Source organism: Anolis carolinensis, chromosome 6, assembly GCF_035594765.1.
Source record: "Anolis carolinensis isolate JA03-04 chromosome 6, rAnoCar3.1.pri, whole genome shotgun sequence".
NCBI lineage: Eukaryota > Metazoa > Chordata > Lepidosauria > Squamata > Dactyloidae > Anolis > Anolis carolinensis.
Genome location: NC_085846.1, coordinates 21968064 through 21994263, shown reverse-complemented (window position 1 = coordinate 21994263; position 26200 = coordinate 21968064). Strand labels below are relative to the sequence as shown.

General features: G+C 42.8%; 1 long non-coding RNA gene across 2 annotated transcripts in view; it reads left to right on the top strand.

Moving 5' to 3' along the window:
* The window catches only part of LOC134292504 (uncharacterized), a 74849-nt gene extending 50295 nt beyond the window's left edge, over positions 1-24554 (top strand). The window contains exons 2-5 of one of the 2 annotated variants that reach the window (XR_009999744.1): positions 90-174; positions 1429-1554; positions 15843-19561; positions 22700-24554. This is a non-coding gene — a long non-coding RNA (uncharacterized LOC134292504). Of the gene's footprint in view, positions 1-89; positions 175-1428; positions 1555-15842; positions 19800-22699 lie in introns of those variants that run through there. The other variant, XR_009999743.1, reaches the window with a different exon arrangement.
* The last annotated feature ends 1646 nt before the right edge of the window (positions 24555-26200 follow it).

Genomic DNA, 26200 nt, shown 5'->3' with positions numbered 1-26200 from the left:
TATGTGACCAATTCCAACTGTCCTCTTCAGAGTTGCAGTCCAACACTCAATCACTATATCATTATTGCTTTTAAAATTTTTTCCAACAGAGGTTTGCCGTGGCCTTTCTTTGAGGCTGAGAAAGTGGGATTTACCCACGGTTGTCTGTTGCCTGGTGTGTCCACCTCTCTAGAGGTAAGATTTGGCATCTTCTTCTGGCCTCAGATCTCTTCTGTAGTATCTCCCAATTTAATTAGAAGTTTTTCTTGTTCCAGCTGTATGTTTTGTTGCTGGATTTCTGTCTGGGGTCTATTCCATAATGGTTCCATCTGTTTTCCTTCTTTTTATTTATTTGTTTATCTTCAATTTCTCCTCCCATTTTTTCTTTCTTATTTAGCTCCCCCTGCTCATATTGCTTTTCAAGTTTTCAATTGTCCTTCTTTGCAGGCCACTAGAGAATTCTTCAAGATGGTATTTATTTGATCCAGGTTATTGCTGGATCCAGAATTTCCAGTTGTTTCATAACTTCTAGGCTTGTACAAAAATTTCTGAAGTTTTGTTAAGTCAGAAGAAATTTGGAAGTTTCGTAAGCCAAGCCATATCCTAAGCGTTTACATGGCCTACCCCAAAGACTTTAGAATTAAAACTTACCTAATAGAGTTTCATTTGTATTTTGTAAATCTCAGAGTCAGCTTGATCTTCATTTTCATGGCAAGCAAAGCGGAAAAAAAGCTCCAATTTCTCTGTATGTTAATGGAGTCTCGCCATTATGAGTGGAGAAAAGAGGGAACAGTGTTTTCTGGGAACAGCACAAAACTCTGGGAAATGTAGTTTGGGAAGGGAGAAAGGAACTCCTGAAGTTTCCCCAATTATAGTAATTATGCATAATTGCTATAACGAAATAGTAACAAAATTTCGTTAGTCTCATTATAGTAATGAATTTTATACTTTTGAAACACTTTAGAAATGAAACACCAGTACCACCAGTTTTGTAATGACTTTTCAACTATTTTTAAAATGGACCATACATGCCTAATAACTTCTATCTGTTTAGCCAATATCTTATTGTTTCATTTTTTTCTTCATTTTAGGATTTTAAACTGAACGTTGGATTTTTTATGTAAATACTTTTGTCCACCAAATGTCATATTTTGACAAGTTTTCTGATGAATGTATATTGTGAACAAGATCCTATATTTAGCAGTGCTTCAGGAAGATGTTTTATATATAAATGAAATGTTTTGTCTGCTGTTCAATTCAAGGTCAAACTGAAAAATCTTCCTCCTTTCCTTTCGCTTTAATCCAGCAAATTACAAATCATTATTACATTGGGATTGTATCTATTTCTTAACAAGAATGACTGCACTTTATCTTCTGTTTTAAAAATTAAGCTTTCCCATTCCTTGTTTCTCCTCCTCTTCCTTCTTTTTTTTCTGTTTTTCTAAGCAGATTCTAAGCAGACTCACTTCCTTTTCATAATTTATTAATTTCAACTCTCCAGTTGTGGATCAGGGGTCTACTCATCTTTTATGAAGAAACAAGAAAATAAACAAGAAAGTTTACTCCATTGTGAATGTAAGTACCATTCATCATACTGTGAATGCAACAGTTTGTCACTTGTAACCATTTATCTGAAATGTATATTCATTTATTGTACATTATACAATGTTTAATGATATTTAATACATTTTTATTATTCCAATAGTGGACACTTGTTAGTTTAAGCCCTTGGGAACCCATTTTTCTTATAGGACATTCTGGAGCTAAAACAGAACATCGATAATGAAATTGTCCCCACATGAAAGCCTTCACTTGGGTGGGGGGCAGAATGGTGTTTGTGGAGGACACTGATAGGGTTTGGGCTACATGTTCCTGACGCTCACTATATCCTACATGTCAGTGGAGGGAGTGCCATTGGTGTCTCCTGCTCAGTGGGAACTATAGCTATTTGTGGAGACAGGAGGCTGTCTGTGTAAGTGGACTCCTCCTCCACATATACATTTTTCACTTTTATTATGTGTATAGATAGATAGATAGATAGATAGATAGATAGATATGATATATATGTATATATTTGCAAGTAGCTGAGTATGTCTTGGCTGAATATCTTTATTTGTAGCCTCAGTAAGGCTTCAAAAGCAGGGAATGTCTGGCTGCCAAAAGACTGAAGAAAGAAGAAAAACAGGAAAGAAAAAGAACACAGTGATAGGAAGAAACAAGAAAACGTCTTCTTTGCCCTGTAAAGACTAGTATAATTTTTTGCAGTAGAACATTTTACAGGAAAGGGAAGTCCATTCCATTGAATACATGGAATTCCATCCTGAGTTGGCATATGCCTATATAGACAATACCTGAGTGACAAACATCCAACTTACAAAAGACTCATAGTTAAGAATAGATGTAAGAAGTGAGAGGAATCTACCCCTCAGAAGGCAAATTCACTCCTGAAAGAATTATCATGGGGAAAGTTTTCCCACCAATCCTTGCTTCCACAACAAACCGATTTTTTCAAAATCCAATTCTCACGGGGACAGAAATTGAGATGAAGTTTTCTGAACAGAGGCAGAGACAGCAAAACAAACACTGCAGAGTTGATATGACCTCATGGATTCTGTGAATTAATAAGAAGTTGAACATGGACTCGCTCTGACTTTTGGTTCAATTCTACTGCCCCTGTTGTAATGGTCACATGGTTATTATTGTTTAAATTTGATTTGGATACCGGCTTTTAATTGTGTTTCATGTTTGGTTTTACTACATTTGTATTATATGTGGCATCTAATTCTGCCATTGTATAAGACTGTTCTGGGTCTCCCTGGCGGAGACGAACGGTATATAAAATAAATAAATAAATAAACCCTTCCCTATTCTATCCATATATATATACAGTAGAGTCTCACTTATCCAACATAAACGAGCCGGCAGAACGTTGGATAAGTGAATATGTTGGATAATGAGGGATTAAGGAAAAGCCTATTAAACATCAAATTAGGTTATGACTTTACAAATTAAGCATCAAAATATCATGTTATACAAAAAATTTGACAGAAAAAGTAGTTCAATACGCAGTAATGCTATGTAGTAATTACTCTATTTACGAATTTAGCACCAAAATATCACGATGTATTGAAAACATTGACTACAAAAATACATTGGATAATCCAAAACGTTGGATAAGCGAGTGTTGGATAAGTGAGACTCTACTGTATATTCTGAAGTTGAATTGATATGTAAGTTGGAACAGGTACATATATACATGGCTGGAGTTACGCTTAAAAATGTACCTGTTCCAACTTACATATATATTCAACTTCAGTACAAACCTTCAGAACCTATCTTGTTCAAAGCTTGGGGACTGCCTGTTCTGACTTTTCCCAACTGCCTCCATGAGCTTCCAGAAGAGGTAACATTATGTTAACATACATAGACCTTCATCTTTTTTGGCTCAGAAATATTGGATGCAAATACATTTGATGCTGGAAGATATTGTTACTGTTGAATTTGTTCAGACTGCTGGGAGATCATTTAGAAAGGAAATTTTAAATTTTATATTATTTTATTGTATATATGGAAAAAAGCATACATAAAGAAAAAATAACAAAACATTATACAGTAAATAAATGCAGATCATTTAAAAATTATTAATAACTGTACAATTATCACTTTTTCACAAGTTCATACCCTTCTTACCCCCCTCCCGTGAATCCACCACCTATGATTTCCTCTTTCTTTCTGCTGCCTTTTTGGTCTCAGCTAATAGCAGTCAGGAGGAGATGACAGCTGGTTGGCTTCCTTATTTGTTCCTGGAGGAAAATAATTCGTTAGAATGTTGGGATGTCCGGTACATGTTTTGCTAATCAATGTAACTTTTGCTTTTGCTTGTAACTTGTCTATATATATAAAAATGTAATGTGTATTTTTCCCATGGAGTAAACAACAAAACCACTGAACCAAATCAACCCAAATTTGGCCACAAAAGACATAGTCATCCAAACTATGTCTTTCAATAAAAAAACCTAGAAAAATAACAGAAAACCCCCAATTGCCTACCACGCATGCGCAGAGGCACCCCGGGAACTGAAACAACTATATTCCCAGAGGACCACACAGCTATGTGTGGAGCCTAATGCCACTTTAAAAAAATGTTGCCGTGGTGGGCTTGCAGCTGGCAACCGTTGAGAGCATCCTTGCCCCCTTAGCCTCGAGCCCAGCGCATGGAGAAGAGCAGGTAGAGAGCCCGCTGCCAGGGCTGTTCTTCCGTTCCTGCTCGCACACACAGGAACGCATAGACCTCCAATTAGAAAGCGCGGGGGGGGGGGGGGGGGAATGAGGAAGATCCATTATCTCCTTGGCTGCCAGTCAGAAGTGTAGGCCCTGCTCCTTTAGGCACCGCCCATGTCATAGCAACCCCCTCAACCACAATGGCAGCCAGGGGACAGACAGGGTTCACTTAGGCCTTTTCCACATTGCCTATAAAATGCAGATTATCTGGGGGGCGGGACAGCCCCTCAAGCAAACCCCATAGGCAAGGGGGGACGGGGAGGAGGCAGTGCTGTGCATGCGTACTTACCTGAAGTGGCGAGAAGGCCGGGCAGGACTTCTGGGTGGGATCCTGTGTGGCCCAGGAGTGGCAAGGAGTCCTCAGGCAGTGGCAGGGGATGGCGGGCAGGAAGTGGCCCTTGGGGTCCCTGATGAAAAGAGAGTCCTGATGAGGAGGGGCCTCAGGGAGGGGCAGGGGCAAAGACAAGGCTGGCAGTGCTCCCTCCACGTCCCTCCTCACCAAGAGGGGCCGGAACACACCCTGTTTGTGCACCTGAGGCTGCCTCCCTCTCTGGGGCTCAGGCCTAGCCCTGCCTGGGTGGGCCTCGAGGGCAGGGAATAGACAGGACGGGACGAGGCGGGGTGCTGCTTAGGCTTGGGCAGCCTCTTCTGTCTTCCAGGCCCAGATTAAGACCCACTTCTGCTCAAGGACCCAGAAGGGGCACCTTTAGAGGTGGGCTGTTTGGCCTCAGGCTGACCTCATCCTGGGAATCCGGGACAGACAAAGAGTTCAGCAGGGCAACAGAAGGGGGGCCTGGCCGTGATATGGGGATTGTGATGGGGGTGGGGGGGCTTTGGTATCCTTGAGGCTGAAAGGGTGTGCCCTGCCCAGGTCCATCCAGGGTCTCCCAGGGTTGGAGGGAGAGTTCAGACACTCCTCTTCGGACTTCTAAGCAGTCGCACTGGGCTGTCTTTGGGGTCTCCTCCAACTCTTCCATACAGACCACTGAAAAGCCCTACCTCCTGTTGTCTTCAGAAGCATCTCCTTCAGGTGCATGGTGGCTTATTTTCTAGATGAGAAAGTCAGAAGGGAGGAGCAGGGACCATGTGAACTTCCCTTAGAAACATGAGGCGGGAGGGCACCTCAACTAAACCTCATTGGCAAAGGGGGCATGGGGTGGGGAGCAAGGGACAAGTTGTGTGTATGCGTGCTTACCTGCAGTGGCGGGAACTTGGGCAGGACTCCTGGGTGAGGTCCAGGGAGGCCCAGGAGCAGTAAGGTGGCTTCATGGGGTCCTCTGGTGGTGGATAGCAGGCAGGATGCTGCCCTTGTCCCAGCTGAGGATGTAGGCCTGGTTTGGGGGGCGTCCTGCACTTGCAATGGGAGGAGGGCCAAGGGCAGCAGTGCACGCTTGGCCTCCCTCCTCTTCCAGAGGACCCGGAGCCCTTGCTGCTGCTGCATTCCTCCCTTGGGCCTGGCCCTGGCCATACTGGGATGGTCCTCAATGGTGAGGAGGAACACCCATGGCTGGATGAGGCAGAGCGCTTTATGGTCCTGGGCCTTCTCCCTCTGGGCTCTAAATGCGAGGGCTAAAGCAGGGGCACTTCTGTAGTGCCCCCACCTTAGCCCTTACATTTACTTTATATATTTATTTTAATTCATTCAAATATACATACATTTGCAAGTGTTTGTTGCATACAGTGCAATACTTTTCATCTATTAGTCTTTCATGATCATTTCTCAGATAATATATTTTCAATAAGGGGTCACAGTCTTCTATTTGAATAGTACATATAAGGGTATTATAGACTCCAAATTAATATCCATTCCTCCTTGCCTTCAGTCTATTAGCTTCCTCTATGTACATTTTTAAGTTAAATTTACTTTGAGATATTGGATTATTGGTTGTCATTCATTAACAAAGTTCTCTAAAGGTTCTCCTCTTAAGTGTACAGTTATTTTATCCATTATCAGCAAGTCTGTAATGTATTGTTCCAATTCTGCTAAGGGAGGTACCTCTGAGGTTTTCCAATATCTAGCGTATACTATTTGAGCTGCCACTGTCACATAGAACAAAATTCTTCCGAATTTCCTTTCTAGTTCTTCTTCAGGCATGTTCAAAAGGTACATTTGTGGTGTTATTTTAAAATTTGTATTTAATATCTTTTCTAGATGTACATGAATCTGTTTCCAGTAGTTTGTTGCATGACCACCACATGTGGTAAAATGTGCCTTTTTCTTTCCCACATTTGTCGGTGCAATTGTATATCTTTGCTAATCTCTCTGGAGGGAGATAACATCGCAAGTGCATTTTGTAGATTTTTTTTTTTTTTAGGTTTTGACATGTCGTGTACTTCATTCTTCTCTTCCATGTTTTTTCCCCCATTGGACCATTTTTATCTCTTGGCCGATGTTTTGAGCCCATGTAACCATCGAGTCCTTTACTACTTCTGTGTGCCAAGTCAGTAGATTTTTGTATATACTGTATATGATATAAATCCTATTAGCCCTTACATTTAGAGCCCAGAGGGGGCGCCGCTGAAGGGGGGCTTTGGCTTTTCTCCATAGTGAGCTCTAGGAATAGGAGTGGGAAGAGAGGAAGGGAGTCCAGAGTAGGGCAAGAGGGCAGGTGTCAGGAGCCCTGGAGGCGAGGGGGCCAGGGAAGGAGGGGGCCATGGTTGTATTGCGGAGGGAAGGAATTGTGACCGGACTAGGTTGGGGAGGGGGGGAGGTCAGGAAACGTTTGATGTTCCTTCCTCTGAGGCTGGGAAGGTGTGCTCTGACCCCAAGCCCCCTCAGCAGCCTCCCAGGCCTGAGGGGAGTGTTCAGACTCTGGTCTTTCAGATTTCCTAATTCATCACTATACTGTGAGCACCCCATAACCCACCCTGCTAGACACAGATGGCCTTGATAAGCCGGAGGTTTTCTGGACCCTTCCCTGCCGGTTCATGTCAGCACTCGTATGTGGTGGGTTGGGACAAAGAGTTTCTACTGATAAGAACTGGACAGAGGGAACATGAACCATGATGTGAAATTGCCTGATTGAGTGATGCCCCAAAAGGGTGGTGCAGAACTGTGAAACTATAAAAGCTAAGGTACTGTCACTGCTTGGGCTATCTCCATTTTGGTGGCACCACTGAAGCTACAGTTCTCTGTATTTTTTTCTACCTCTTCTGAGTTTTTCCGAATAAAACTTTCTGAGAGAAATGCCTGGTTGTTTTGTTGGACATATCCCTAAAGCTGCACGTTTTAAGAGATTTGGGTGACAATATCATACTTAAGATTTTTAAGAGGCGTTTTGCCACTTCCTAGATCTGAGGCAGAAGGTTTGAGTTGCCCAAAATCCTTCAATGGGTTTCCAAGGTTAAATAGGGACTAGTGCTCTTGAAAATTTCCAGAAGGAATCATTCTATTTTATTCATATACTTATTTATGGCTTAATTTGAAGGAGAGAGGAGCTCTTCAGGCTGCAAAATGTCTTTGGGATCCATATGTGAGCTTAATACCCTAAAACAGCGATGGCAAACCTTTTAGAGATGGTGTGCCCAAACACAGAAGTGCTACACAGAATTCTTGGGTGATGCACTGAAGAATTGGAAATCTGCAAGAGGTGGAGAGGGGTCTTCGGTATCAATTTTCCTGGGAACTTGAATTCTTAGGAGCAGATCAGTGGCTCCGCTATAACTTTCTTAGCAAACTATGATTCTTAAGATGGAAATCTTGACAGTGAAGCTAGTATAGAAAACACTGAGAATGCAGGGTATATGCTTGCTGAAATACAAAAACAGACATCTCCAGTTGGTGAGAAAGTCTGTATTTAATAAATTTACAGCCCACTTTGTGATATAAAGCATCTCCAAAAAAGTTTTCAAAGAGTTGAAAACTCAAACAGTAATAAAACCAGCAGAAATCAACACAACAGATAGGACTTTTAAAAAAGGTCTGGAGCAATTAAAATAATTTAAGATGTTGCCAATATAGAAAAAACACTGTCTTTGTTTAGCACTAAAAGATGTCAAGGTAGATGTGAAAGTGTACTTATTAGGGGGAAGAAGCACCTCATAAATGAAGACATTTAAATAGAGCTTAGGAAGTTACTTTTAATGCAAGTGAACACCACCCATCAAATTAGTAGCAGGTTGATGCTTTGGAACGCAGAGCATCAACTTACCACTGCATGGTTAGTGGATAGTTTCAAAGTTGTTATGTTCATTCTTCGTGAAAGTTGCTTTGTGGTCTGCTTTTCGGTCTTTGGAGTTACACTGAACTCCCTTTTAGGCAGAACAAATCAGCAGTTCTTAGCCATGGTGTAAACAGAGTATGTATGTACACATGCCTTTAACATTTCTCCTCCTTTTGAGAACATAGCCTACACAAGCCAGCAGCTAGTTACTGCTTGTAATCAAAGGCCTTGAGATTTCTATTGATCCCACTGGTCTCTTGAGAACAGACCCAAAGGGAGACTCAGGGTTTGATCCAGAAGTATTTGTTTTGTGTGTGTGCATTTTTCTTGTTGGCTGGAACTGTGTTATGTGAGAAAGTGCTATAATGGCACAAAAAAACTGTATCAACAAGGCTAAGAATGACAGAGCTTGCAAAGAGATCACAGAACAAGCAGAGGCGGTCCACCAGTGAGGCGATTTAGGCAGTCGCCTGTGGCGCAATCATTCCGAGGGCGCAGTGAGGCCCCCAGGAGGATGGTGCCACCCCTGCCTCCTTCTTTGGGCCTTACGGGCCTTTTTCGGGCCTTCTTCGGGCCTTCTTTGGGTCTTTCGGGCCTTGCGGGCCTTCTTTGGGCCGCCTGGCCCACCGGAAGGCCTGACGTGGGCTCCGGAGTGCCCGATGCAGGCTCCAGAAGGCTCAGCGCAGGCTCCAGAAGCCTGCATAAGCCCTTCCGGTGGGCTGGGCGGGCCTTCTCGAGCCCGCGTCGGGCACTCCGGTGGGCCAGGCGGGCTTTCCGAAGCCCGCACTGGGCCTTCTGAAGCCCGCATTGGGCACTCCGGAGCCCGTGTCGGCCCTTCCAGTGGTCCAGGCGGGCCTTCTGGATCTTGTGTCAGGCATTCCGGAGCCTGTGTCCAGCAAGTTCCAGGAAGCTCAGACTTCCCTACATCATTGCAGAGGCAACAGCAAAGTGAAAATACGGTAGTCTGTTCCGCTCTGGCATCCAACCTGTTTCTCATCTGCCTTGATATGTATGCACATATAAAGCTTTCCCGGTTATCTTTGTGCCTCACTCTTTCCTTTTCAAGGTGGCATCGATTTACTTTCTCAAAATCCTACTTCTTGAGTCTTGGAGCAAACATGGAGAAAGGCAGGGAAGGATCTTGTCTCTTCCTGGCCAGTTCTGCTCCTGGTTCCCTCAAAAAGATCTCAGGGCCAACAAAATAAACAGGGCTCCCCAGTGACAATAGCTCTGGGCTTTAGGAAACCAGGTAGTGGCCTAAGTCTGCAGAAGAAAACCATCATCCAAAGCAACAAGTGTTTGAGCAGCAACGTTCCAGAGTTTAAATTGTGGTGCTCAACAGCATCGGTTTTGTCATTCAGACTCCTGCTTCTTTTTCTTTCTTTCTTTTTGTGTGTGGAGAAGACATGGAGAGAGGCAGGGAAGGATCTCGTGTCTTCCTGGATGGTTCAGTTCCTGGTTTCCTCAAGACCCAAGGAACAAAGAAGTCTACTTATTGACAGAAGAATGGAAAACCTTGGCAGAAGTGGCAATTCTCACTATAAAAACATGACAACCCTTTGAGTTACCTCGGGCAAACCTCATTCTCACAGCCCCCAAAAGCTACCCTTCACCAGAATTTCCCTCCCAGTGCCCCCAAACTTTGCTTATCGCTCTCTCTGCCCCAATCATATCAGAACATCCATGGCCCCTTTTCCTCCCCTCCCCCCATTATTCCTTCAACCACCTACTCTGCTACTCTCTTCATCCTTCCATAGCAGCAAAGAGTTGGAAGAGATCCCAAGAGCCATCCAACCCCCTGACATGCAGGAATACAAAAATGAAAGCAACTCCCTCCCTCCACATACAGATGGCCATCCAGTTTACAATCCACAATGCTCTAGATTACAGACTCAAGCCTTCTTTTGAAAAACATGAAATCTTTCCAAAATGGGAACATTTTTGCCATCTGCTTCTGCTTCAGCCACTTTTTATATTTTCTTCAGAAACTAAAATTGAGTATTTCCTTTTCTCATGCTTCCCACTTTTGGGGTGCTCTGTTTTGAGGCTACTGAAACTGACTTATATCTGGGAGATGCCCAGATTTTATTTGATATTTTGGTTGAGATGCCGTACTTGCATTCTACAGTGGCAGACCTTCTGGGCCTTGAGTCCCAAGGCAGAAGAGGCACAGAGGGAGCGGGCCCTGAGTCAGGCCCATGCACTCACAGAGCAAGAGAGACCAGACTCCTCCCTCAGATCTATGCTGCTGCCTTGAGGATAGAGCTGGAGGAACGTTCCTTCCAGCCAGCCATTCCTTCCTCTGAGGAAGCCTTCCCATAAGAGGAGATAAGTTAGCAAAATTGCGTCATACATCCAGGGGCTCCCTCAATTTGACTAATGAATTTTGGTCAGCTTTCTCCTTAGGAAAACTGACCTGGAACCTCCTCATTCCACATTTTCCCAGTGACCTCAAGCTCACAATGTACAAAAGCTCACAATGTGGAAAAGTTTTCCACTTCTTGGATGGCTGGAGTCTGCAGAGCCAAGACACAGCACCTCCTCCCTCCAGTGGTGCCCCCTCTAAGTCCTGAATGTGAGGGCTGAGGTGCTGAAGAAGTAGGACCTCATCTAGACCCAGAAGGAGAAAGCCCAAGAATATCAAGCACTACCTAGCCCCAGGTCTTCCTTCCCATCATTGAGGATTATCCAGACAGGGTCAGGCCTGAATCCAAGGGATGAAGGAAGCAGCAGCAAGGGCCACCATCCCAACAGTAGCAAGGATCCTGGGTCCTCTGAGAGAGGATTGTGGTGGAGGGGGTGCTGCCACCCTTGGCCCTCCTAGTGCCGAATTTGAAGAATACATAACGGAAGAATTGAAAGGATAAGACAAGACACAGTATGGAAGAAAGAAGATTGGAAGTCTACCCCCGCCCCCCTCCCCCATTAGGCTACCTTTCCGGATGTCTGTATCCAGACTCCTCCCCGAACTTTCCCTCTGACTTCCCCAAAACCTACCCTCTTACAAATCTATCTTTCAATCTATTTAGACAAATCTCACCAACCCAATAATATGTACCCAATTCCTCAGTATTCTCAGAATCACTCATTCACCCCCTATTAACCCTCCCCGACTAACCCAAACCCCTCCCTCCCCATACCTTCCCTTAGCAAATCTAGAAGATGTAAATCTTTTAAAAAATATTCTTTAATAAAAATTATATATATATATATATATATATATATATATATATATATATATAAAAGAATGTGAGGGCTGAGGCAGAGGTGCTGAAGAAGTAGGACCTCATCCAGACCCAGAAGGAGAAAGCCCAAGAATATCAAGCACTACCTAGCCCCGGGTCTTCCTTCCCATCATTGAGGATTATCCAGACAGGGTCAGGCCCGAATCCAAGGGATGAAGGAAGCAGCAGCAAGGGCCACCATCCCAACAGTAGCAAGGATCCTGGGTCCTCTGAGAGAGGATTGTGGTGGAGGGGGTGCTGCCACCCTTGGCTCTACTAGTGCCAGCCACCAGGCTACCATCTTCAGCAGGGACCCTGAGGGCTGCTTCCTGCCTGCCATCCATCAGCGGACACCAGGGGACCCTGTGACACCCCCTCGCCACTGTTGGGCCTCCATGGACCTCAGCCAGGACTCCTGGCCAGCTTTCCCACTACTGCAGGTAAGCACACATGCGCAAGACTTCTTGCCTCACTTCACACACTGCAAATGGGGTTTGGTTGAGGGTGTCCCGGATGCAACTCCTTGCCAGGCCACCAGTCTGAGTAGTGACTCTGAGGAAAGGTTACATGGGCTAAGCCCAAGTGGTTACAGACATAGTAATAAAAACACATCTATATAAAAACAGAACAATGAACATAATAAAACCACATTAAGATAAAACCTACTGTAGTTTGATTTTAAAAAAACCGAGGAAGTTCATAAAAAATGAACTGGGCTGGAGAAGGTGCATATAGTGAAGAATGTAAACCAGAGAAAGAAGTAAGTAACCCGGGACTATTGTTATTGGTAAGGGGCTTGGGATGAGGTAAACGTATGAACTATTTCCAACTGAAGAATAAAGTGCAACACGTATGTTATTGATCATCAGGACGAATCCTAACATGAGGGCGAGGATCATTTGCCAAAGGCCTGTTGGAAGAGCCAAGTTTTTAGGCTCTTCCTAAAAGTTAGAAGGGTAGGGGCTTGCCTGATCTCGCTAGGGAGAGAGTTCCAGAGCCGGGGGCGACCAAGGAGAAGGCCCTCTCCCTCGTCCCCACCAACCGTGATTGTGAAGGTGGTGGGAGTGAGAGGAGGGCCTCCCCCGATGATCGTAGAGGCCGTGCAGGTTTGAAGGGGGAAATGCAGTCACAAAGGTAGTACAGTCCATTCTCGGAGGTGGAGGTCAGTGCCGAACACCAGAGGACCCAGTCATCCCCCCTCACTGTTCCTGGGTCTCTGAGGAATTTGAGCAGGTTTGGATTAGCCTCTCTTAATATTGCCTCTTAGTTCTGCCAGGTGGGGAGGCCTTCTTTTAGATCATTAAGGCCCCTGTGTTTTTGGGTGATATCTCGATTACTCCTATGGAGACTGTCTAGGTGAGGGTTTTCCTTCAAGCTATCCCCAATGCTCAATGGCCTTGATCTTCCCCCATTCACTCCTACTCCTAGCTTTTTAGATAAGATATGGAGAGATGCAGGCAAGGCTCTTGTCTCCTCAGCAGTTTTGATCACAGTAACCTGAAGAAGACAGCCTGAAGCCCCAAAATGCCCCCGTCCCAGTGCTCTACAGATCTCACCCTGTGATCCTGGTAGGCAACTTTCTGCTAAGGAGAAGTAAGCATGCATGAACACCCCTCAATGGTTGCAATCATGGTGCCTTCACTCGCAGAGGGGCATGGGATTTGCTTGTTTGTTTTATGTCCTTTCCCTCCAGCCTTTCTTTCCTGAAGAAGGCTCATGAGGTACTTGCCTCTCACTTTCACACTTAAAAAACCAGCTCATGCCCCTGAAGAAAAACACTACTGAATAAATGGAGAAGGATGGGGATGAGTAGTCTCCCCTCATCCTCCACTGCTGCCTTTTTAACTGAAGAGAGGAAGACGAGTGCTACCCCCAACAGTGGTCTGGGCCCAGTAGTTGGGCTGTTCTGAGGTGACTGAATTTTGTTTTGTTTGTTTTATGTCTGCTGGTTACTTCTGAAGGGAAACACTACCAAACTGAAAAGAAAAGTAATAGAAGTGAGTAATCTTTTTTTTTTTTTTTGCCCTGCTTTTTCAGCTGAACAGAGAACTAACAGAGGCTATTCTCAGTGGTCACCTCAGAGGCAGATGAGATGGGGTGGGGAGAGAGAAGAAATTTCAACATGATGCATCCCCCCTCATGGTACTCTTTTAACAAAACAAATTCCTCAGAAGGGGAAAGAAAAAGGAACCAAGGGCATATTTTGGAGCTCCTTTAGTGTCCCTCTTATCTCAAGGGAGTTGTGTCTTCCAGCTGCTTTTTCTCACTTTGGGGCTATTGACTCCCATTCGTCCTATGTACTTCCCAGGCTATGCAGGTCTGTGTACCTCCTCAATTAGATTCTGGGAAATTTAGTAAGGAAAGGGGTGAGTCTGCCTTCCTAATATGGGCTTGAGTCCATTTCCCAGAAGAAATGCCTTCCTAATTTTGCCGGCTTGAGTCCATTGAGTCCAGAAGAAATGTGTCAGTGACCAGCTTGCCTTAGGGGAGCCAGCATTCTCCCCCATTCTGTTTTATCTAGCAGTGAGGGTCGGCAAGGAAGACTGATGTAATTCCTCCCTTAATATCTCAGCACTCTCTGCAGCTCTCTCCAGCGGCTCTTCCATCAGCTGCCAGCCCAGAAGTGCTATTGATAAAGCTAAAACAAATAAAGCCTCAGGCCCATTTGGATTTGCTGCTTGATACTATAAGTCATACAAGGAAGATCTGGCTCCATTAATGATCTCTGTAATGAATCAGGTTTTGCAAAAAGGGGATGTGGAGGGGGCTTGTGATCCTAGATCTGTATGAATGGGAAATGATCTGTGTCATCCTTGCCATTGGTCTAGTAACTCATGTATTAAAGAGACCAAATCCTATCTGATCTTGGAAGCTAAGAAGAGTCTGCCCTGGTTAATGCTTGGATGGAAGACCACCAAGCAATATATGATACTGCAGGTTCTATGCCAGGCTGATATTCTTATTCCTGTTCTTATTATATATCCAACTTTTTCTCTCTCAAAGGAGACACTAAAATCACACAATATGTAAATTAAAACCTAAAACATCTAAACATACAAATAGAATTAAATATTTATTTAAAATGCAATAAAATCCAATAAAAATTAAAAACCTATTAAAGTAAATAATTTCTGTCATCCATGAATGTTGCCATTTTAAGTTGTTGCTTTTTTTCAGTATAGAGATGACCAATCAAAAGATTCCCTATTTTCATCTTGGAATTCTTTTATGCTGTATTTTACAAATGTTAATTTTGTCGATTAAATTGCTGCATAATGTGTTCTATTTGACATTTTTAACAAATCTAAGATTTAATTGCTGCTAATTTGCCTAGCATGGATAATTTTATATTTTTCCCTTCGTTTTAATTTCTGTGCATATATTTCAAAAGTGCTTTATAATTACACGGTAGTAATCATTTTGCAAGGTTTTGAAAGTTATGATATTAAATATTTAATACACAAAACTGAAAATTGAGGTGTGTGTTGACTACATTTTATTTATTGATATTCACATTTAAATCTAAACTTTTTGATTTCTAGGCATTAATTTATCATTTGGAACAAAATTACTACTTCTTCTGCTGCCACATTCTCTCTTCCAGTCATGGTGCTTCCTCCTCTTCACTTTGTTTTGTCTGCCTTTTCCAGTTGGAGGGACACTCTCCATGGTCATGTCAGGTTTAATGGTGGGATGGGATGGGGTAGTATAATGGTATATCTGGGGTGGGAGGTCCCAAATATATCTTCTAGGAGGTGACTTATATCCTAAAGATGATGCCTGAGGAGTTGGAGTGAGGAAAGATAATGCCCCAAAGTCATTAACAGGAACATCCTCCAAAGCCAAGATACAACAAAATGCCCCTTTGAAGTCAGGAATATTTGAACACATTCCTGTTGGACCGAATTACGCTGGCATCGAACATAATAAAAAGCTCAGAAACAGAGTGACAGAAATCCACAGCAATTTGCAAAGACTTTCACTAAAGGGATGGTACCAAAGAGGCTTCAAGGGCCAACAGGAATCATGTAAAAGCACAATGTCAAAATATGTAGAGTTTTGTTCTGTAATATTTGCTGTTGATTTAGCATTTAATCAATTGGGCCCAAATCCTGAGAAAACAGAGAATAAATGTTGGTATTTGTGTAACACATACTAAGGAATTTCCTTTCTTCATTTCCTTTTTTATTCAAAGCTTTAAGGCCAACCGTCCTAAACAGCGGACAGCAGCTCAGACTGTAAGGAGCAAGAGCAGTTGGAGGTCCCAGCAACTGAATCTGAAGTAAAAAACTGCCAGCAGCTTACTCACTTCGGAACCATTGCAAGTTCCAGAAACTTAAAGACATAACGACAGCTTTGCCTTGGAGAGGTGACAGCAAAGGGATTGGCTCACTGATACTTTTAGACTGGCATCTTATCACCGGACTCTGTCTCTTTAAACATCAGCGATCAAGCCATTATGAATTCATAAACCACTTGTGATACGTTAAACTTCACATCTTCATTTGGATATGCTCTCAGCAGAGTGTTTGCAGCCATTTGGTGTCTTTCCTATTTTGTTTCTTATATTCAGCAAAACGGACAAAAATATTACTGCTATGTCTCTTATGGTTGTTCAATAAAATGGATAATAAAATAAACAAATGAATGGCAGTTAAAAACAGCGGGAGGGTCCCTCGACAGCTACTGGACAAGACACAACAGAGCTTTGCCGCTTGGCTGCTTGTCTCCCATTCAGAGGCCAAAGGCATGGCAGCAGAAACTAAGATGGCGGTGTGTTATCTGACTGACTCCCTCTCAGTAGCCAAAGGAATGGCAGTTAAAGCTAGTAGGAGGGGCTCTCGGCAGCTTCTGCACAAAACATAATGCAACTATGTCTCCTGACTGACTGACTCCCTTTCAGTGGCTAAAGGAATGGCAGCTAAAGGCACTGGGAGTCTCAATAGCTGCTTGAGAAGACAGGATGGTGCTGTGTCCTTTGACTGCCACCTTCCCACTCAGTGGCCAAAGGAATAGCAGTTAAAAACAAGACGGCTTGAGAAAGCGAGATAGCACTGTATGTCCTGACTGGCTCCCTCCCATTCAGTGACCAGAGGAATGGCAGTTATGGATAGTAGGAATCTCTTTTGACAGCTCCTAGAGAAGACAAGATGGCGTTCTGTCTCTTGCCTGTCTGTTTCCCACTCAGTGGCCAAAGTAATGGCAGTTAATGATAGTGGGAGGGGCTCTTGATAGCTGCTTGAGAAAACAAGATGATGGCAAATGCCTCCCACTCAGATGCTAGAGGAATGGCAGTTACAGACATTAGGATTGTCTCAACAGCTACTCGAGAGGACAAGATGGCGCTGCTGTGTCTAACTGACCCCTTCCGCTGCTATTCCTTTGGCTAAAGGAATGGCAGTTAAAGGCAATGGGAGTGTCTCTTGACAGCTGCTCTGGAAAACAAAATGGTGCTTGTCTCCTGACTACCTGCCTCTTACTTAGTGGCCAAAGAAATGGCAATTAAAGGTAGTGGAGAAGAAACGATGGAGCTGTGTTTGGCGGTTTCTTTGCCACTCAGTGGCCAAGAAATTGCAGTTAAAGATGGTGGAAGAGAATTTTGACAGCTGCTGGAGAAGAAACAATGGAGCTGTGTCTCCTCACTGACTGCCTTCCTCTCAGTGACCAAAGAAATAGCAGTCAAAGACAGTGGGGGCTACTCTCAACACCTCCTTAAGAAGACAAGATGGTGCTGTGTCTCCCGACTGACAGCCTCCTAAATCAATGGCCAAAGGATTGGCAGTTAAAAGCAGTGGAAGGGACTCTCAAGAGCTGCGAAACAAAACATGATGGAGCTATGTGTGATTGTTTGCCACTCAGTGGCCAAAAAATGGCAGTTTAATGAAGGGGCAAAGATGCGCCGGTACACCTACGATCTCACTGAAGGTAGGAGTCCCCTTGGTGAAGAGGGCAAGGCTAGGAAAGACACCAAAAGTTGAATCTTCAAACTGCAGAAGCTATTTATTGTGTGGCCATAGCAATAACGTCAAAATGCTTCCAGGAATGCAATCAAAGGTTTTGTTGCAACCTGAAAATGGGTTGCAAGGCTTTTTATCACTTTTACAGAAAGTAGAAAACATATTCTCATTGGTTCTCAAAGATCAATCATTTCTTTGGGTTAACAATTGATTATGTCATCAGCATCTTTATTTTCAGGCAATTTAATTGGTTTTCCGTTTCTAACACGCAAAGAGCAACGTATGATTCATGAACAATGGCCTTTTCATGTTTTCTGACCCTGAACACTGCACCTGCTTATCTACTTCTGTTGCAAGCTTAACTCCACAATGGCTAGGAAGGGACTCTTGAGAACTACTAAATAAAACATGATGGAGCTGTGTGTGATTGCTTGCCACTCAGTGGCCAAAAAATGGCAGTTAAAAACAGCAGGAGGTGCTCTCAAAAGCCATTGCCTGGAGAAGACAAGATGGTGCCATATCCCTGGACTCCTTCCCTTCTTAAGGTGGCAATGTATCGCCTGACTGACTGCCTCCCACTCAGAGGCCAAAAGAATGGCAATTAAACAGAGTAGGACAAGCTCTCAATAGCTGCCCGAGAAGACAAGATGGTGCTGTGTCTTTTGACTGCCTCCTTCTCACTCGGTGGTCAAAGGAATGGCAGTTAGACAGTGGGAGGAGTTTCTAAGGGCTGTAAAAGAAAATAAGATGGCAGTGTATCTCCTGATTGACTCCCTCCCACTCAGTTGCCAAAGGAATGGCAGTTACAGGCATTAGGAGTGTCTCAACAGTTGCTCTAGAAGACAAGTCTGACTGACCCCTCCCACTGCCATTGCTTTGACTAAAGGAATGGCGGTTTAAGGCAATGAGAGTCTCTTGACAATTGCTAGAGAAAACAAAATGGCGCCTGTCTCTTGAATGATAGAACCAATTAGGAAATGACATTTATAACCCAGGAACGAAAATCAGGCTACATAGTGTAACAACTCTCAGAAGACAAATCCACACATGTGTAGGGCCAATTGTGTAGGGTTCATTGCAGAAAAGGTCTTGTCAAGTATATTTAATTAGGGTTTACTCTAGGTTGATAGGGCTTACTGCAGAAATATGTAAAATAAAATGGTGCTTGTCTCCTAACAGACTGCCTCCCATTCAGTGGCCATTAAAGGCAATGGGAGGGACTCCTGAGAACTGCAAGAGAAGAACCAGTGGAGCCATGTGTGGCTGTTTGTTTGCCACTCGGTGGCCAAAGAAAAGGCCTGTTAAAGGCAGTGGGAGCAGCTCTGAACATTGCCTGGAGAAGACAAGATGGCGCAGTGTCTCTGGATTTCTTCCTTCCCACTCAGCAGTCAAAGGAATGGCAGTTAAAGGCAGCGGGAGGGGCTATGAACAACTCCTCCTTCTGTGTTCCCTTTTCTTCATTTTCCTGGCATCCAGAAGTTCGCTCCTTTTGAACCCTTTGCAACAGCTCTGCTCGTGGAGGCCAAAAACAAAGAGATCCAGTCAATACATACTCAGCTGCTTGCAATTTTAAAGGAACTCAGTGCCTAAGTTTGAAGAGAGGGGCCTGTGCTGAGACACTCCCAGATAATTACTCTGCAGGAGAAGCCATAATTGGCCTGGCTGCTGGTTCATGCCCAGCCAGCTTCTACTAAATGTGGTTCTTGCTCACTCTTCAGCCTCTGTAAAGTGAGAAAAAGTTTGGATGAGGAGGGTTCTTTTTACTATTTTTTTTTAAACATGTCACCTTCCAGAATTCCTCAATCCAGAGGATGATTGATTCTCGGACTCATAGGCCTCTGATCCTGTGTTGATTCTCAGCTTCATGACAAATGCACAGCATGAAGATATTTGGCAGGAGACAACCAAGTGATTGCTACTGAGTGCCCTTTCTCCTGCTGAAAATACATTCGTCCAGGTATTTATGAGTGGAAATTTATGCAATCTTGGCATTCAGAGTCTATGAAAAGTGATTTTTTAAAAAAAGTCAATAGAGAGTTGCAAATACCAATTTCCAAGCAATTTTGATACCCATTCTATTATCATGTAATACCTGAATTAAAAGAAGAAAAGTCCATTGATTTCTTATTGAAGCGTATACAATAGTGTCATTTTCTCTGTGGTTCAAAATAAAACTAATTTGGGATTGCAAAAGATATACAGGTTAAGTATCCTTTTTCTCAGGCATGGGCAAACTTTGGCCCTCTGGGTGTTTTGGACTTCAACTCCCACAATTCCTAACAGGGAATTGTGGGAGTTGAAGTCCAAAACACCCAGAGGGCCAAAGTTTGCCCATGCCTGCCTTATCTAAACTGCTTGGCACCAGAAATATTCCACATTTTGGTTTTATGGGGGGGATTTTTGAATACTTGCAGATACATAGCAAGAAAGAACCCTAATCTGGTTGTTGAATCTTACATCCACACTGAAGAAAAGACAACAATGATGTAGTAAAACCTGGGCTTACAGTGTCTAAGTGTAAGGAGCTTATGTGGCAGAGGATGGAATTCCCCTTTGAATCCCACCGCTGCCACCAATTAATGTAAGGAACTGAGGTGGCAGGGATTGGAATCCCCTTTGAATCCCACCGCTGCCACCAATTTATGTGGAGACTTAATGTGGCAGGGATTGGAATCCCCTTTGAATCCCACCGCTGCCACCAAATAATGTAGAGAACTGAGGTGACAGAGGAATGGGGTCCCTTTTAGAATCCCTCAGCTTAGCCACCAATATGTACAGAGGTGAGGTGTCTGACAGGAATGTGTGACAGTGGTGGAATCCTTCTGATCCCACACACACACACACAGATACCACCACTTAATAAAGATGTTTTATGAGAGATGATGTTAATTAGTTATTAGTTTGATTATCTTCTTCTTCGCTGCCACCAATGGAGACGTCAGGCAGATGGTACTGGTTCTTATAAGCTTTCTCTATTTGTTCCACTACAGATGTTGATGTTGCTTAACTTAATATGAGAGTATGACAGAGGCTTGGTTAGAATAAAATCAAAACAAGTTTATTGCAGGTACAGAGCTTGATGGTTTCAGATAACTTGGTAAAGGCACTTCGCTTAATGGTTACAAACGGTTATGAGGTGGTTAAACTTTCAAAATACTTCTTTCTTTAAGTTACACTAAACCCTGATCCTACTGGATCCCCTGGGATTAATTCTCCCTAATCCACAGGCTCTATAACTGACCCTAGACAAATCACCTAACTTGCCTAGTCTGGTCCAACCTAAATCTGACTCAAATCTTCCTATTTAAGCCAGCCTGATTCTCCACACAAGAATCAGATCCTTCCCTGTGACTAGGAAATCACAGACTGCCTTTGGGTTTTAAAATATTCCCCCTTCTCCTTTCCAGGCGGCGGTTGGCTCCACCCCTGTTGCTATGGTAACCTGCTCTAGCATTCTAAGATGGCTACCTTCCCCCATACATATTGTCAACTTAAATACTCACCATTTTAAACATAGCCAAACCTGGCTGTTTAAACAAAATCAAATATACATATCATCTATAAACAAAATATAATTATACACTTCTTCACACTAAGGACCAAGACATCAAAACTACTGTAATTAGCAGTAATTATGCAATAATATGTAATTGGCAGAGGCAAGGGCACTATTGTGTTGTCGAAGGCTTTCATGGCCAGAATCACTGGGTTGCTGTGAGTTTTCCGAGCTGAATGGCCATGTTCCAGAAGCATTCTGTCCTGACGTTTCACCCACATCCATGGCGGGCATTCTCTGAGGTTGAGAGGTCTGTTGGAAACTAGGAAAGTGGAGTTTATATATCCGTGGAAAGTCCAAGGTGGGAGAAAGAACTCTTGCCTGTTGGAGACAAGTGTGAATGTTGCAGTTGGCCACCTTGATTAGCATTGAATAGCCTTGCAGCCTCAAAGCCTGGCTGCTTCCTGCCTGGGGGAATCCTATAAGAACACTGTTTGTTACCACCATCTCTTTCATAGAATCATAGAGTTGGATGAGACCTCATGGGCCATCCAGTCCAACCCCCTGCCATGAAGCAGCAAAATCGCATTCAAAGCACCCCTGACAGACGGCCATGCAGCCTCTGTTTAAAAGCCTCTGAAGAAGGAGTCCCCATCAAACTGGGACAGAGAGTTCCACTGCTGAACAACTCTTACATTCAGGAAGTTCCTCATGTTCAGATGGAATCTCCTTTCCTGTAATTTGAAGCCATTGCTCTGTGTCCTAGTCTTCAGGGCAGCAGAAAACAGCTTGCTTTCTCCTCCCTATGACTTCCCCTCACGTGTTTATACATGGCCACCATGTCTCCTCTCAGCCTTCTCTTCTGCAAGCTAAACAAGCCCAGCTCTTTAAGTCACACCTCATAGGGCTTGTTCTCCAGAACCTTGATCATTTTAGTCACTTTCCTGTTCCTGCAATCCCCACATTAGCTGAATTTTCCCACAACAGTTTTAGCAACTATAGAGTAATCCAAAGTATTTGAGGGCATCTTGGTCCTGAGTTGGAAAAATCACTTTAAAGTAGGCCTTACAAAATATCTGGTTCCTAGTGGAGATGAAAACTTCTAGATATTATTTTAGATCAATAAGATCCTCTCCATTCTTGGGTGCTACATGGGACGATTGCTACAGAGACTGTCTTGCTAAGGGATTGTATTTCAAAAAGTACTACCACACTACCTCGGCAGCGCAATGGGTTAAATAGGTTGGTGGTTCAAATCCGGGGATAGTGGGTGAGCTCCCTCTGTCAGTTCCAGCTCCCCATGTGGGAACATGAGAGGAGCCCCCTAAAAGGAATGGTAAAACATTAAACATCCACGCATCCCCTGGGCAACGTCCTTGCAGACAGCAAATTCTCTCACACCAGAAGCGACTTGCAGTTTCTCAAGTCGCTCCCGGCACACACACACACACACACACACAAAAACCCCTACTGCAAGATGTGATCTACCGCCTGTACTAACAGGGGCCTGTACTGTTAGGCAGAATGAAGCAATTGCCTTGGGTAGAAATGTTAGGGGCAGCCTGTATTTCTACCTCTGAAATTAACCTTTTCTTCCAGATGTGGAGAACTCTTTATGTGTGCCACCGATGAAAGAGATCTGCTGCCAGTCTAGTTCGCTTCTATACATCAGAGATGAATGAATAAATGCTAAGGATGAAAGGGCCATTCTCCAAACTCTTGGTTATTCTATGGATCACACCTGCCATTTCAAAGAAAAATATAAGTGACTACAGGAACAAGAAAAACAGCAACAAGATTTTAAACCCACTCCCAAGATATTTGTGTCCTCCTTTTCTGTTTGTAGGGGAATAGCACCCTCTAGTGGTTTCTGTGTGATTCTAAGAGTATGTGTTAAAAACTGAGAAAATTGGCTAATTTCTGGAGAAGCTTAGATCTCACATCAGTGGTCTTTGAGGGGCAACATTATTTTGACCTCTGTAGTAGAATGGAGGAAGAATTCCTTCTAGTCCTTTAAGATATCATGAAGCAGTGGTGTCCTTGAGCAAGCAAACGAAGGCCCCTTACACACAGCTGTTTGAAATCCGCATTGAATTGGGTTATATAGCAGTGTGGGCTCAGTTCAAAGTAGATGTGGATTATCTGCCTTTATATTCTGTGTTATATGGCTGTGTGGAAGGGCTCTTTTTGTCATGTCAGAAGCAACTTGTGAACATGTTGCAAGTCGCTTCTGGTGTGAGAGAATTGGCCGTCTACAGCAATGTCACCCATGGGACGTTCGGATGTGTTAACTGGGAGGCTTCTCTCATGTCCCCGCAAGCTAAAGCTGACAGATAGGAACTCACCCATCTCAAGGATTCAAACCAGCGACTTTCAGGTCAGCAACCCAACCTTCAGGTCAGCAGTTCAGCTGGCACAAGGGTTTAATTTATTGCGCCACTGCTGCTCCTCTAATATTGTTATATAAAGCTATGTAGCCAATACGTGGTCTGATGAGAGTCATAATCTAGCACATTTGAATGACAACAAGTTAAGGGGTTGCTGCTGCATACATTTACTCGGGGAATAAGTCTCACAAGTGATAGCTGCTATTTCTTATCTTAGGTCAATGAGCCATCCGAAACACCCTGGAACTGTCCAATATGCTAAACTTGTATGGATGGAAATATGATTCAGTACCCTGAATACCCCTTTAAAATATCACTGCCCATCATCATGGAAGCCACCTGTTGCCAATCAATCTAACTAAATTCAGTGAAACATGCTGAATACCCTACATTTCAGTAAGCCGTAGAGCACAATCCAAAGAATATACACTCAAATGTAAGCCCACAGTCTTCAATGATGTTTACTTGCTGTTCATAATTCTCTGGCTACCACCCCAAAGATGTCAGAGGGCTCGACATAATCTATATACATAGTAAGGAGTGAATGCATAGCCTTCCAGATATTTGGCTGATGCTCCCATCAACCTTAAGCAGCAGCAATCATTGATGAGAGTTGTGGTCCAATATCATTTATAAGGCCAGAGCTGCCCATTCCTGCTCTGGCCATTCAGCCTACAAGAAGCCAAATATTGTATAAAGGGTAAGCTCGAATGAAGCATTACTTTATTTATTTGGCACTAAAACACTAATATATATGTATTTTGTTTACACTTAAGTCTTTGAAAGCTCAGCCGTAACCATTTCCCCAGAAATTATTCCTCTCTCATTTTGCTTTATGAACCATGACTCTGTATGTGAACTTTATCATTTCATGAGTTTTCAGCCATTCATCAACTGATAGCAGTCCAGCTTTTCCACTTGTGAGCTGCATCAATTTGAACTGCTGTCAATGTAGCTGAAATTAATTCCGTGTCCTGCCTTTTCACAGTGCCTTTTTCGCTACTCTTACAGAATTATTCAAGGGTCTAGGGAAATTAAACATTTTACTATCTTTTTGATTACTTTTACTTCATCTTGGTGGTTTACTTCAATTTTGGTGCAATTTGCATACACAGCTGGCTCCTTGTATCCTTGGACTCTGCATTTACGGATTCTAACATCCATGAATTGATATATATATTTTATATACCTTGGCAAAATCAAGATATGCTTTGGAGATATATATATATATATATATATATATATATATATATATATATATATCTCCAAAGCATATCTTGATTTTGCCAAGGTATATAAAATACACTATTTTACTATGGTACAGTTTATAATAGGACCTGAGCATCCAGGGCTTTTAGTATACAGATGATTCGGGCATAAAATTTCAGCGGATACCAAGAGCCCGCTGTAATATGGTTTCACAAAGATTTTAACATATTTTACCCTTCCATAACATTGAGGATCAGGAACTTGCCTCTCTTCGTAATAACAAATCAAATCAATGGAATAGTAGTTTCAGGAAAAAAACTACATTTCTTACATTTTATGATACAAGACTATACAGAACCTCATGTGCATTTGTTTGTTTGGCAAATTTATAGTTAATTTTCAATCATTGTTCTCAGTATACATTGCAGTGTGAATTAAATAAATGGCCACTAAAATTACAGCAGTAATAATTATGTGCTGTATTGATTAAAATCAGACTAGAATTGGAAAGTCCTACTTTGAAATCCCTATTCAAACATGAAATTCACCTAGGGGATGTAGGTTACCTTGATAATTCAGCCTAATATATCTCACAGGTTTCCTGCAAGGATAAAAAGAGCAGTTAGATCATATGCATTGGTTTGGGCTTTTTGGTAGAAAGGCAGATTAAAAATGTAAAAAACAAGCAACTAAACACAAATACAGTAGAGTCTCACTTATCCAACATAAACGGGCTGGCAGAATGTTGGATAAGCGAATATGTTGGATAATAAGGAGGCATTAAGGAAAAGCCTATTAAACATCAAATTAGGTTATGATTTTACAAATTAAGCACCAAAACATCATGTTATATAATAATTTATAATAAATTTGACAGAAAAAGTAGTTCCATGCTCAGTAATGCTATGTAGTAATTACTGTATTTACGAATTTACGAATTTAACACCAAAATATCATGATGTATTGAAAACATTGACTACAAAAATGCATTGGATAATCCAGAACGTTGGATAAGCGAGTGTTGGATAAGTGAGACTCTACTGTATATGAAATCAAGTAACTTGCATAATATCCATGGTGGGCATCCTACTAGTGAATTATTACAATTTACTGTCACCAACCTTTTGGTCATTGTAGAGGCTCAAATTCTTAACTGACCAATTAAAATTCCCACAAATTCACCTTTTAAATGACACTGTCCCTCAATCATGTTGGAAAACAGGAGGAATCAATGGAGATGCTTCCATTTACTGATGGCCTTCCATATCAAATTCTATATCCATGGACTTAACCATACAAGGCTTGAAAATATCTAAATCCAAAAAGGAACTTGGGTTTTGCAATTTTATATAATTTTATATAATTTTACTATATTATTGTTTATAATAGGAATCGAACATCCACAGTTGTGGGACTGCAGTGGCTACCAAGGGCCCGCTGCATTTTCTTATAGCTAGATATACTACATGGATGTCATCTGCAGGGATTTCCAGCAGACATCCAG